This window comes from Pan paniscus, chromosome 6, assembly GCF_029289425.2.
Source record: "Pan paniscus chromosome 6, NHGRI_mPanPan1-v2.0_pri, whole genome shotgun sequence".
In the NCBI taxonomy this organism is placed as follows: Eukaryota; Metazoa; Chordata; class Mammalia; order Primates; family Hominidae; genus Pan; species Pan paniscus.
The window spans coordinates 33,831,899-33,844,503 of NC_073255.2; the positions used below are offsets into that span (position 1 = coordinate 33,831,899).

The 12,605-nt window shown below is 38.7% G+C and overlaps 1 protein-coding gene and 1 long non-coding RNA gene across 8 annotated transcripts in view; one reads left to right on the plus strand and one right to left on the minus strand.

The window, feature by feature from the left end:
- Positions 1-11,742, plus strand: part of LOC134730669 (uncharacterized) — a 36,647-nt gene extending 24,905 nt beyond the window's left edge. The window contains exons 2-3 of the long non-coding RNA XR_010112578.1: positions 9,799-10,007; positions 11,666-11,742. This is a non-coding gene — a long non-coding RNA (uncharacterized LOC134730669). The remainder of the gene's footprint in view (positions 1-9,798; positions 10,008-11,665) is intronic.
- CPVL (carboxypeptidase vitellogenic like) overlaps positions 1-12,605 on the minus strand; it is a 189,739-nt gene that overhangs the window by 9,672 nt on the left and 167,462 nt on the right. The window lies entirely within an intron of this gene.

The window sequence follows — 12,605 nt, forward strand, 5'->3', positions numbered from 1 at the left end:
TACTAAATCTTATCTTTTAGTTTGCTTTCAGACACTAACTATAAGTAGAAATCACGTAAATAGCATTCAAATAAAAATATATTGAAAAGGTACTTGGGAATGAGAATAAAAAACAAGCCAAAGCTTGTTAGCAGACACTTCCTAACAAAGAATGCAATAAGTCACTTTCGAAAGAATGAAAAAACAGCAGAGATCAAGGCTGGGAGTTGCTTCAACAGCACTCAGGGAAACGATTCTTGAGGTCTCCCACTGTACACCTCTGGTGTAGCAAATGGTTATTGAATAGAAGGAGAAAAGGAGCTTCTAGGTGCTTCAGGAGACCCACATGTAGCCATCATAATGGTACATATTCTAGAGCAGTTAAAACTTTTGGTGCTCCTTTACAACATCCCCAAGGGGCTTCCTATGTACACCATCTTAATCAGTGGCAACAATACTGTTTGTAATTTAGGACTTCCACTTCTGACTGTGACACAATAGCATGTATCAAACCAACCTTATTCCACAGAAAACAACAGAAGCTGAATTAAAAAGAAAATAAGCTGTTTAAAGGTATCAGAGAGCAACCAAGCCTTGAGAGAGGCCATGATCGTAGAGAAAAGGGAATCACAAGGAAGTGGGCCTAACATTTTGTGCTGCTTTTCCCTTTGGGAAATTCACCAATTTTTAAGCTTCTCTGACCAAGACGCCAAGTCAAAAGCGGCAGGTAAGAGAATGAAAAGCTCATTAGTCTTACAGTGCTTGAGAGACCCAAAAACAAAAACAAAGAAAACCCCAAAAGAAACAACAACAACAACAAAAAATTGGAGTTGCAAGCCTGTCAAGGAGGGACAGCACTGGTAAGCACTGCAGGCTTTCCATCAGATCCGTGAAAGACAATGCCTTGGAACTAATAAGAAACCAGAAACAGGTTAGTCCTCACAAACCTTGAAATCAAGCACTAAATCAATCATCTCAATCCCAAACTTTATCAAGGTGATATGCCTCTACTCTGTATGCCTTCTAGAAAAAATTAAATCCTTTTGGAAGAAAAATAACATTTTTCTTCATATATTTTTTGTACATTTTCTTCAACATTTAATAAAATTTAATAGGCATGACAAAGAACAAGAGCAATGACTAAAATTTAAGGAGAAAAAAAGATAACAGAAAGAGACCACAAATGATCCAGATATTAGAGTTACCAGGTACACATTTTAAAGTAACTGTGAACAAAATATGCAAGATGTTAGGTATAGAAAAATAATTCACAAGATAATTAGAATATATACAAGAGAATCAAATGGAAGTTCTTTAACTAAAAAGTTACTCATTCATTGTTCATTGAAATTAAGAACTCGATCGATGTTTTAGCAATAGATTAGGCATGCAGAAGAAACACTATATGAACTGGAAGTTAGGTCAGTAGAGGATATCCAGACTGAAGCATGGAGAATAAAGGTATGAAAATTCAAAAAAAAAAAAAAAAAAGAAGAAGAAAAGACATGAAACCATGCAACATTTAACTTATGTTTAACTGGAACTTTAGGATAAAATGATAAGGAAGAAATGGGGCAAAAGAAACAAATAGTAACATTCAGAGATATTGACTGAAAAATTTCCAAAATTGACAAAATTTACCAAGCCAGTTTTGAGAAGCTCTATGAATCCTAGATAGAATAAACACAAAGCAAACTAACCACATCATAGTACACATAATAGTATATTAGTAATAGTATATTACACTATAGTATGTGAATGTGCACACACACACACACACAATAGCATTTTGCTAAAAGCAAAGACAGAGAAAATCTTAAAAGCTGTCACAGAAAAGGAAACAGTACTTTCAGTACCTTCAAAGCAGCAAGAAAACTGACTATTCAACAGAAACAATGAAAGCTGGAAGACAGTGAAATAATATCTTGAAAGTTCTGAAATAAAATATCTGCCAACCTAGAACTTGTATAGAAATGAAGACCTTGTAAAGATATTTTCAAGGAAACAAAAAATTGGAAAAGGTTTTTGTCAGCAGACCTGCACTAAAAGAAGTACGAAAGACTGTTCTTCAGACAGAAGGAAAATTATCCGTAATGGAAACATGAAAATGCAGAGGAGAATGAACAGCAACTGAGAATTTACATATGTGAACACAAGTAAGGAGTATCAATAATTAATAATGTCTTCTGGAGTTTGAACTATGTAGAAGTTTTTCAAAAGACAGTACTTGCACAAAAAGGGTGTAAAGTGAGTTAAAGTGTTGTAAGGCAGCAGTCCCCAACCTTTCTGACACCAGGGACCAATTTTGTGGGAGACGGTTTTTCCATGCACAGGGTTGGGGAGTGGGGGATGGTTTGGGGATGACACTGTTCCACTTCAGATCATCAGGCATTAGATTCTCATGAGAAGCGCACAACTAGATCCCTCACATGCGCAGTTCACAATAGGGTTCCCCTCCTATAAGAATCTAATGCTGCCACTGATTTGACAGGAGGCGGAGCTCAGACAGTAATGCTTGCCTGCACTCCTGCTGTGTGGCCTGCTTCCTAAAAGGCCACAAACAGTTACCAGTCTGTGACCGAGGGATTGGGGGCCCCTGTTGTAAGGTACACTTTTATATCTGGACAATGGTAAATGTATTGACTCAAAGCTGACTTTCTTAAATCAGGATATATGTCATAATCTCTACATAAACATAAAGGATAGATAAAATAATCTATTATTATCAAGTTAATAGTGGTAAAAGGGGAGGGCAGTATGACTTCCAAATAATAGATTGAATAAAAGGATGAGAGTAAGTGGAAGGGACATTACTGCATGATATGAGAAACAGACTTCTGACAATCAGGGTACTCAAATGAGAAGAAATCCTGTGATCCAATAATACATTCCTTCCTTTTAGAGAGATACAGAATGAACACCTGAGAGGTGAAGACCTTTCAGTCAAATCTGTTAGCCTTATTTCACCAGATCAGTTAGACGTGCTTTGAACGTGTCTATTAAAAAAAAAAAGTCATGGAAAATTTTCTCTATATTAACTCCAAGAATTTCTGTGTTAATTTCAGCAAGGTTGGGATGAATTATTGAAGTTGAGGCTTTCTCTTTCCTTGGTCAGTATAGTTAATGAAAATCTAAAAGCAGAGTACAGGATAATAGGAAGCCATTTGGCCTGATGGTTAAGAGCATGGACTTGGGATTTGGCAGCTCTGGGTTTGAGCCCAGTTCTGTGACTTTGGCATAATGACTTAACTATCTCTATTTTCTCATTTGTAAAATGGGGATAAGAATTTGGGTGACCACTTGTCGCACTGTGCCTAGGACCAAGAGGTTTCTGGGAACATAGGGCTTTGAGTGCTAAAAGTAAAAAAGGGTCAGACAATCTGGAATGGTTGCTTACTCTATGAATATTTAACTTTTTGTAAGGATTCAGAGACAATACTTATAAAATGATGCAGGGCATCTGGTCTACAAATATGTCTTTTTTTTTCTTTTCTTTTTTTTTTTTTTTTTTTGAGACAGTGTCTCACTCTGTGGCCCAGGCTGGAGTGCAGTGATGTGATCTTGGTTCCCTGCAGCCTCTGCTTGCTGAGTTCAAGTGATTCTTGTGCCTCAGCCTCCCAAGTAGCTGGGACTACAGGCATACGCCACTACATCCGGCTAATTTTTTGTATTTTCAGTAGAAACGGGGTTTCACCATGTTCCCCAGGCTGGTCTCAAACTCCTGGGCTCAAGGGATCCTCCTGCCTCGGCCTCCCAAAGTGCTGGGATTACCCATCGCGCCTGGCCCATTACAAATACGTCTTAAGTTTGTACCATGTGCCAGCGTATTACAAAGATAATAAGGACTCAACCAGTGGTCACTCTACTACTATTATCAGAGTTTTTATGACAAACAGAATTTTTTTTTCCCTTTAAGAAGTGGAGTAAGAGGAGAAATTACAACACTAATAAATATAACATTCATTACTGTACTTTTTCAGAAAAAAGGATTATAATACAGTCTTCAGAAGGGGAAATGTTTCTTTTCCAGGCTTCTTTGATTTCCCTTTTATGAATCCTCCCTTTCCTTGGAAAAGGCCCCAATGACATTAATGAAGCAGCTTGAATGTGAAAGCAAACCTCTGTCATTGCACTCAACTTAACTGTGTCTACAGTGAGTTTTATCCCTGCCAATGCCATGATCCATCCCATTCTTTCCCTGCACCCTCTCTCCCCTTTCACCACATGCAATGCCAAACACCCTCTTCTTCCTACACAGAAATGCCAGGAAAGCAAGACCTTACTTGTCGTAGCAGAATGGCAAAAAACTGTTCTGTCTTTTTCCCCTTTTAGGAACCCACTTTACCACACAGGATTTGATGCAATTAAAAAGTAATCAAGATTTCCCATCCTCATTCTCTCCTTCCCTGTCCAGTTTTTATACTTGATATCCACAAGAGGATAAAAAGCACAATCCAGTTCATTATTTATACTTACTCAATATCTAGCTTTATGATCTACATTTGTAGTTTTCTTTTGGAAGAGAGAATAAGAGTGGGGGAGGAAGGGGCAGAGGTTATAGCAGTAAATGCTCTCGCCAGGAGTGCTGCAAGGACTTAGATCCTGACTCATCATCTTCTGTGTACCATGGAAACAAGAGCCGGCTAACCTGCTAAAGATTTACTTCCTGCAGACGACAGCAATGCAAGATAGTTCTAGCAGCAGTGTGTGGGCACTCCCTCACTGGATCAGGAGAACCAATTGTGCACATTGCTGCCCAACTCCATGTTTAGTGGTGTGAAGTTGGTAGCTTGAAATTGGCTGCGTGAGAGTATTTACACTATGGAAATTGGCAAATACTACAAATCAGTGCCCTCTCTCTTCAGTTTACCCTCAGACTCCTGGTTCTCTGACATTTTGGCTGTCCTGGGGAAAGAGGAAACATTCTGACATTCTTCTTCTTTCCAACGTGAACCTAAGGAACATCCACCTATCATAAATTACAAGGTCTAAAACTTCTTTGAAACCTTGGCTCTGGAAATCAGATGAGCCAGATTTCAAAAATTTGCAGAAAGGTGAGAAAGGCCTGTCACTTGTTTCCATTTCTGCCTACCCTCACTGAGTTCTAGTATAAGTGACAATGATAGAATTTCAAGACCATGCTACAACATCTACAAGACTCTTCCATTTATATCAGAGCACCATGAGATGCTCCAGAGCTGATCTGTTTAGGAGAACTCCAGACCAGACAGGGTATCTGGATTCAACTATGTTCTCGACTCACAGCCTAAGGGAACCCCAGAACCCCTAAATGTCTCTAGGTTCTGGGAATTTAGAATACAGAGCATGCCAAATAGCATGATATTTTCATGATGCCATGTGTTAAAATAAAACAAGGTACATAGTTTTTACTGCCAACCCCAAAACTGTACAAGGCAAAAATACTGCATTAGTCTAATTGACAATGTAGCACTATCTTAACACAATTTTTTCCATCCCTCTATTTCTCTACCCTACTCCATCTTCCACCTTATTTGTTTATTTCTTGCTTTGTTTAACATCCCCACAAGTGATTTTGTGAGTCTTTGGTTACACTTCAAATTAAAACAACAAAAAGTTACTGTTTAAAAAACAAATCCCAATTCCCTCTTTGTTCCTCAAATATCATTCTCCATGTGTGGATAATACTCTAAAATACAGACTTCTCAGTATTTATCCGCTTTCCATTTAATGAAATGGCTCTCTGTTAAATTTCAATAGATGATTAAAAACCACTCAACAGCCAAGAGAAAGTTATGCATTGTTGCCTAGCTGTTATACCTCAATAAATAGATTTGCTAGCCAATTTATATTTTAAATAATACAATAAATTAGCTCCCAGAGTACTAACTAAGCGCATATTTGGGTAGCTTAATTTAGAAGCATTCTTCTTATGCTAATCGGTCCTCTCTAATGAAATAGAACCACATGAACTAAGAAGACTCTTGGCAAATCATCAGAGTCAAATTGGGAGTTGCTATTGTTTATTATTTCCTTTGTCTTCAGGAAGCAAGCTGTGTGGTTTTTAAGAGAAGGGAAAAAAACAAAAACCAGGAATTCAATTATTTTTAAAGGAGAGGATGCTCTAGTCAGCACTGAGGTCATGAAATTTCTACAACTCCTTTTATAAATTTGTGTCCCAGAATATTTCTAATTTTTTCTCCCATGCAACGCAGAAAGGAAATAGTCTTTAGCTGACATAAACAGTGTAGTCTTTAGTTTGAAGGGAATTGTTTTGAACTGTTCATTATCTCAGCATGTCTACTCTGTTTCCTCCAAGACACTTTGGTGTGTACAATTGGTGAACAATCATGACACTCCTTGAGAGATGTAGTATTAAAACATACACACACACACACACACAGTCAGAGGCAAAGGAGAGGGGCATGGGAATGAGGTGGAGGCCGATTTGATTTTAATTCACTGAACATTTACTCAGTGCCACGAACTGTGCTAAGGGGTATGCTACAAAAATAAATGAATATTTTTAAAATAAATTATTCCTGTCCTCAAGGAACTCAGCATCGAGTAGAGGAGGAAGGCAATTAAAGAGTTGAAGTGTGAAACCCCAGTGTAGTACATACAATAGAAGATGTACGTAGATGGAGAGAGTTGCCAAGAAGGAGGTAATGTGGGGAAGGATCAAGCATACCAAGATTGCCAAGAATGAAAGGCAAATGGGAGTTTTCCAGGTGTGTCAGAGGAGTACAAAGGGCCTCACAAGGCAAGAGGAGGGAATCCCATGTGAATTTCTGGGTGCATGTTTGGGGGATGATATGGTATTTTGTTTTTCAACATTTTAATTGCAAAGGAGGGAGAGGGTAAGAGTTAAGGTTGGGAAAGGAAACAGAGGCCAGATCAAATCTTTTCATTAATCCAGGTAGAGTTAGGACTTCATCCTGCAGGTATCAGAGTTAGTGAGTAGTTTTAAACAAGGAAAACAACCACAGTTAAACTTGCATTTTGGAAAAAGCACAGAAGGGCAGATTGGTGAGGAAGGAGACTAGTTAAGACTAGGCAAGTGGGATATTGGAAAAGGAAAAAAAGTTTAAACAACAACAATTTAAAACAGTTATTCAGAATGTTCCTGAATAGCATCTTATAACTTTTAAAATACCACAAGGCAAAAACTTGCATTTTGAAATTTATAATGTGGGATAGCCCTCATGTTTCTTTTAATGTCCACAAAATGCTCACTAGTTTTATTGGTTTATATAAATGCAGTGTTCTTCTTTTTTGCTAGTTCTTGTGGTTTCTATGCCGAGCACTAGGAAATGAATAAAATCAGGCCAGCAAGGATATCATAAAGCAGATGTGAGAAGTGCTAGCTAAGGAACTGGGTGGCTAGTATTTGCCAATTACTATTATTCTTCATTTTCTGGTAAGACTCACAGGAAAGCAAGTCAATAAAGTAACTTCTCTGCCTTGTTGTTTCAATGGAAAAGTGATGGGAGTGAGAGGAATTTTGTGAGAAAAAGATTCATTTTCTCCCTGTGGTCTGGGGATTGCTGGCGAGCCCAAGGCATAAGCTGAAATCTGTTGATTTTATTTACTTGCTGCTTCTTACTGAGCCACTGTTGGCAGAGTTGAATTGAAAAGGTGCTAAGGGAATAACTTTCTGATTTTTTTTTTGAGCTGGATAGTTTGCTAGCCAACCTCAGCACAGGACACCCAGAAGAAAAATGAACCTACATAACCACCCGGACTTGGATGTGAAATGTCCACTCTGCCTTCGCTGTGTGTGTGTATGCCAGAGTCCTTCAATTTGATGGCATTCAAAAAAAAAAAAAAGGCAGGAGACAGCTATGGAAAGAGAATACAAACCACGACTTTTAGATGTGAGAAAGGACAGTAAGCCTTCCTTTAATTTAACAAGCTCAGGTGAAAGAACTAGAGGCAAGTCCAAGTGTTTGCTGAGATCATGGAATAATCAGAACTCTTATACTTTACTGGCAAGAATAATCAATTTGGAAAACAGTTTGACATTATCTAGTGAGGCTGACACAGACACAAGGAGATATGTGCAAAAATGTCCATAGCAGCACTATCTGTAGAAGCAAAATACTGAAAACAACCCAAATGTCCATCGGTAGTGGAATGGGTGAATAATACTTATATGATGGAATACTATGCAGCAATGAAAAAGAATTAGACACAATTGAGCATATCAACATGGGTGAATCTCACATACAGCATTGAATAGCAAAAGTATGTTTTTGCAAAATACATACAGAATAATTCCTTTTCTATAAAATTAAACATGAAAAGTAAAGTATTATATATGGATATGTATGTCTGCAGTAAAACTATTAACAAAGAAAAAAGAAAGGGGATGGTAAAAGCAAAATTCAGGACAGTAGTCTACCTCCAGGGGTAATTAGGAAGGGCAATGTTGTATTTTTTAAACCGGCTGGTGAGTACCAAAGCGTTCATTTATCACTGTTTTATCTTAGACAGCATTGTAAATATTCTTTGGTATGTATTCAATTTTAAATTTAAAAGAAGAAAAGAAAAACCACCTGCTGATGCTGCCATCCTTGCAAAAATGAATCTTTAGGAAATTTAACATGTTCTCTGCTGTGCTTTTTTCTTCTCCCCTACACAGAGATGATGAGATTGGCCCCATGTCTGAAAAACAGTATGTGGGGAAGGCCTGGAGAAGCAATTGAACTGAAACAAAGTCAAAAGTGGGAAGTCCCCCTCTGGCAAGCAGCTCTAAGATGACAGAGCCGGTGCCAGAATCTAAACCTTGGGACTCTGGTTGCTGTATAAAAAAATAAATATTAGGAACAAAAATAAATACCCACATCTCCATGCTGGACAGCAGAAGAGCAATAAGTTGCCAATTTTTGTTTTGTTTTGTTTTGATAGTTTTTTACTCTCTAAATGTAAGCTCCTATATTTCCTGTCTTCCGTATGTTAGAAGCTCAGTACAAACAGGAGAAAAAGAAAAAAAAAGGCTGGATGCGCCTCGTTTGTTGTCAACAGGGATGTTTCAAATTATTGTTAAACTAGAAGGGACTCAATGCTTTAGAAACAACTCATTACTCAATTCAGCCACTTTTATTTCCTATTAGGCTGTCATATAGCAAAATGTCCAACACTGCCCCATCCCTCTCTGCTACTACTACCTTTTGACAAGACAGTCTCTTTGTTAAAAGTCAAGTTAAAACTGGATACAGCTGTGGTAGTTTCAGGCCTATCTGACAGACAATATTGAACTCATTTCATCATCTGAAACTTTAATACAAAATGTCTCTTAAGGACTCTATGAACAGAGCAAGAGCTTCTTGCCCTGTGAAAATAGATTAATGCTAAGAGAGCTCCCTAATGGCAATAGAAACCAACATTTATTTTATGCTTATTAGGTGCCAGGTAGAGAGAGGGTCAAGTAATTTATAAGCATTATCTCAATTCATCCTAATAATGAACCCTCCTGTGAGAGTGGTGGGTGATAATATTATCCCCATTTCACAGGTGAGGGGGTTCTTGGAGAGGTTAAGTAACTTGCCCAAGGTCATACAGCTGGTACATGGTAGAGCAGGGATCTATTCCAAGTCTAACACAGTATCCATTCTCTTAATCCCTATACTATAATGTCACTTGAATATGGTAACAAAAGTAGTTAGAATTGCCAGTGTAATCAACTAGAAACAAAATTCAAGCCTACTTGATAGTTTAGCTCATAAAGTCTGTCTGGTATCACCAAAGGTGATAGGTGATTTGGGCTGGGGAGAATCTATATTTTCAACAATTCAAATAGCCTAATGCATGGGTTCTTAATCTGTTTCTGTGCTACAGCCTCCTATGACTGTCTGGTGCAGCCTATGGACTACCTTCTCACAATAATGTTTCTAAATGCATGCTGGCTGGGCATGGCGGCTCATGCCTATAATCCTAGGATTTTTGGGAGGCCAAGGCAAGAGGATCACTTGAGCTCAGGAGTTTGAAACCAGGCTGAACAGCATGGCAAGACCCCATCTCTACAAGAAAATACAAAAATTAGTCAGGTGTGGTATCATGTGCCTATGGTCCCAGATACCTGGGATGCTGAGGTGGGAGGATTTGTTGAGCCTGGGAGTTTAAGGCTAAAGTGAGCCATGAGGTGCCACAGCACTTCAGCCTAGGTGACAGGTCAAGCCCCTGCCTTAAAATAAATACATACATAACTAATACAGAGTGCATATGCATCCACACATATACATAGATAATATACAGTGAATTAAAATCAAATCCTAGGCTTTGCTAGGACTGCAAATGAAACATTCCACTGAAATCATCAAAAGAGTAAAAAAAAAAACTGTGAGATAGCACATACATACTTGTATATTAGCACATTGAGTAGGAGAAACCAGAGGGTCTGAAAACTACTATAATTTTAATTTTAGTGATAAGGATAAAAGGTTTTCAACATATCTATAACAGTGTATGTGGTATTTGGTATGAGAATGTCTCTGCTTTCTATTGGTGACAAAAGTCAAAGGTACTGCTGTGCCACTGTGATTTGTTGCCTACATTTATAATGGAAGGAAATGTGAAATTTCACAATTCATAATGAAAGGAAATGCTATTTCAGTTAGAGGTTAGAGAAAATAAAGATGCAGTTTTTTCCCTTCCAAGTTCACTGACAACTCCTTGAATCCTAACCACAGACCCTTACTCCAGGTTAAGAATCCTTATTAAATAACCTAATGACTAACTAATGGAAATACTGAGCTTACTTATAATAAGACTTCACAGTCTAAAATGTGGCACTTTTTTTTTTCTTTGCTTTGACATGGAATTGTATGAATCTATTATCCAGAAAAAAAATTCACTGTGGCTAGTGGACATCTTTGCTGCAAACCATCACTCTGGATGATGTTTAAAGCAGACAGTGCTTGGTAGTTTTTTCTTTGTTGAAAGGCAACACAGACACACTACTATCTAAGAGCACTGCACACCAGGACCACGTTGTTTCAGTACAGCACAAAACTGCTGGGAAAAGGAAACTAATGCTTTTAAACAAAAGAGTTTTCTTACAAGTCTAAATTGCCAGTGATCTATCAATAATTAAAGAGAACAAAGACCACTTGTAAACCTGCAGTGCATGGCAGGGACTGAAGTCAACAATTTAGGTTAAGGTTTTGGCTGATGATTTCAGAGAACCAGTGCCATACCAGTTGATACTACTGACTGGAAGACAGACACAATGCTTCAGGTCAATGGCTGATTTGTAAAGAGTAAAACTGTGTTCTCAAATTTCTGGTTAGCTTGTAAGTAAAAATGGATTTAGAACATACTTCAGGAATCAGAATGAAAGTTTCTCCAAACATATGCCACATGGGGGTTCCTGCCAGATGGAAGCCATGTCATTATCAATAGAGGGACAAAAGACATCATAGTTTAGGGTTCCCAAACTGGCTACATATTAGAAACCTCTTTGAAGCTTCAATACCAATGCCCAGGTTCCACCCCAGACCAACAAAATCAGGATATCTAGAGAGCAGGTGTGGAAATCTGTATCTGCAAAGGTTGAGACACATTGGTTTAGGGCAAAGGAGGAGATTAAAAATGGCTCCAGATTCTTTGCCATTCTTCCCACCAAAAGGAATCTGCTTTGCTCTGTGTTTTGCATTGACCAGGAGAGAATGAAATGGAAATAATATTCTGGGACTTTTGAGTACAGGCCTTAAAAGGACTGGCATCTTCTGCTTTTCCATTTGGAACACCAGCCTGCTGTATTGTGGAAAAGTCCAGGCCAGGACACTACATGATTAGAGGTGGTATGGAGAGAGCACTGGAGGAGAGGAGATCATCTTGGATGTCCCAGCTTTAGCCAAACTCCCAGCTGAATGCAGCTGCACATGTGACCTCAGCCTACCCCATCTGAATCAGACCCACCCAGCTGAGCTCACTCAATCCACATATTTGTGAGAAATAATAAATTGTTTGAAGCCACTAAGTTTTGGAGTGATTTATTATTCCATGATAAATAACTGAAAAAGGGAAATATTTTCTGATGATTCTTTAATCCTTTTCCTGAAAGATCCATCTTGCCTATCTTGGAATCTTGATATGAGTTAAAAACCAAGGCCTGATCCATCTTTATAAGGCAGATATAAGACATAATTACACTGAGAGCTTAGTCAAAATTTTATGTCATGCAAACAAAGAAAGACCAAGTTCCCATATTAGGCAAACCACCAGCTCCTGCTGCTCCCAACTCCCTGCCCCCAAATCCATGAGAGCTAGCAAGTACATTATCTGGGTGGCCTTTGTGGTAGACATAGAGATGCACCCCACTGGACCTCTCTTCAAGGATGTACTTGCTGCTCCACTGCAGGGAGTGCATTCAGCAGACAGCCCCCAGCTGTCAGCTCCTTCAGGGTCTGCCTCAGCTGCAAAGAGCTGCCTTTCCCAAGATGATGACCTTCCTGGGGCAGCCCAAATTTGGTGAGTCAATGAGCTGGGCATAAAAGGCCTCACTATTTTGGCCCAGTGTGGGACACTCTGATAGAAAATATGCTCCCAAGAGTTCCCTGCCCGGTTTGTCTGGCCTGTATCACAGTTTTATTTCTCCCTTGGTCCAGTCTTGCTCCTATACCCTTCCTTCCACAGGTGTTGGT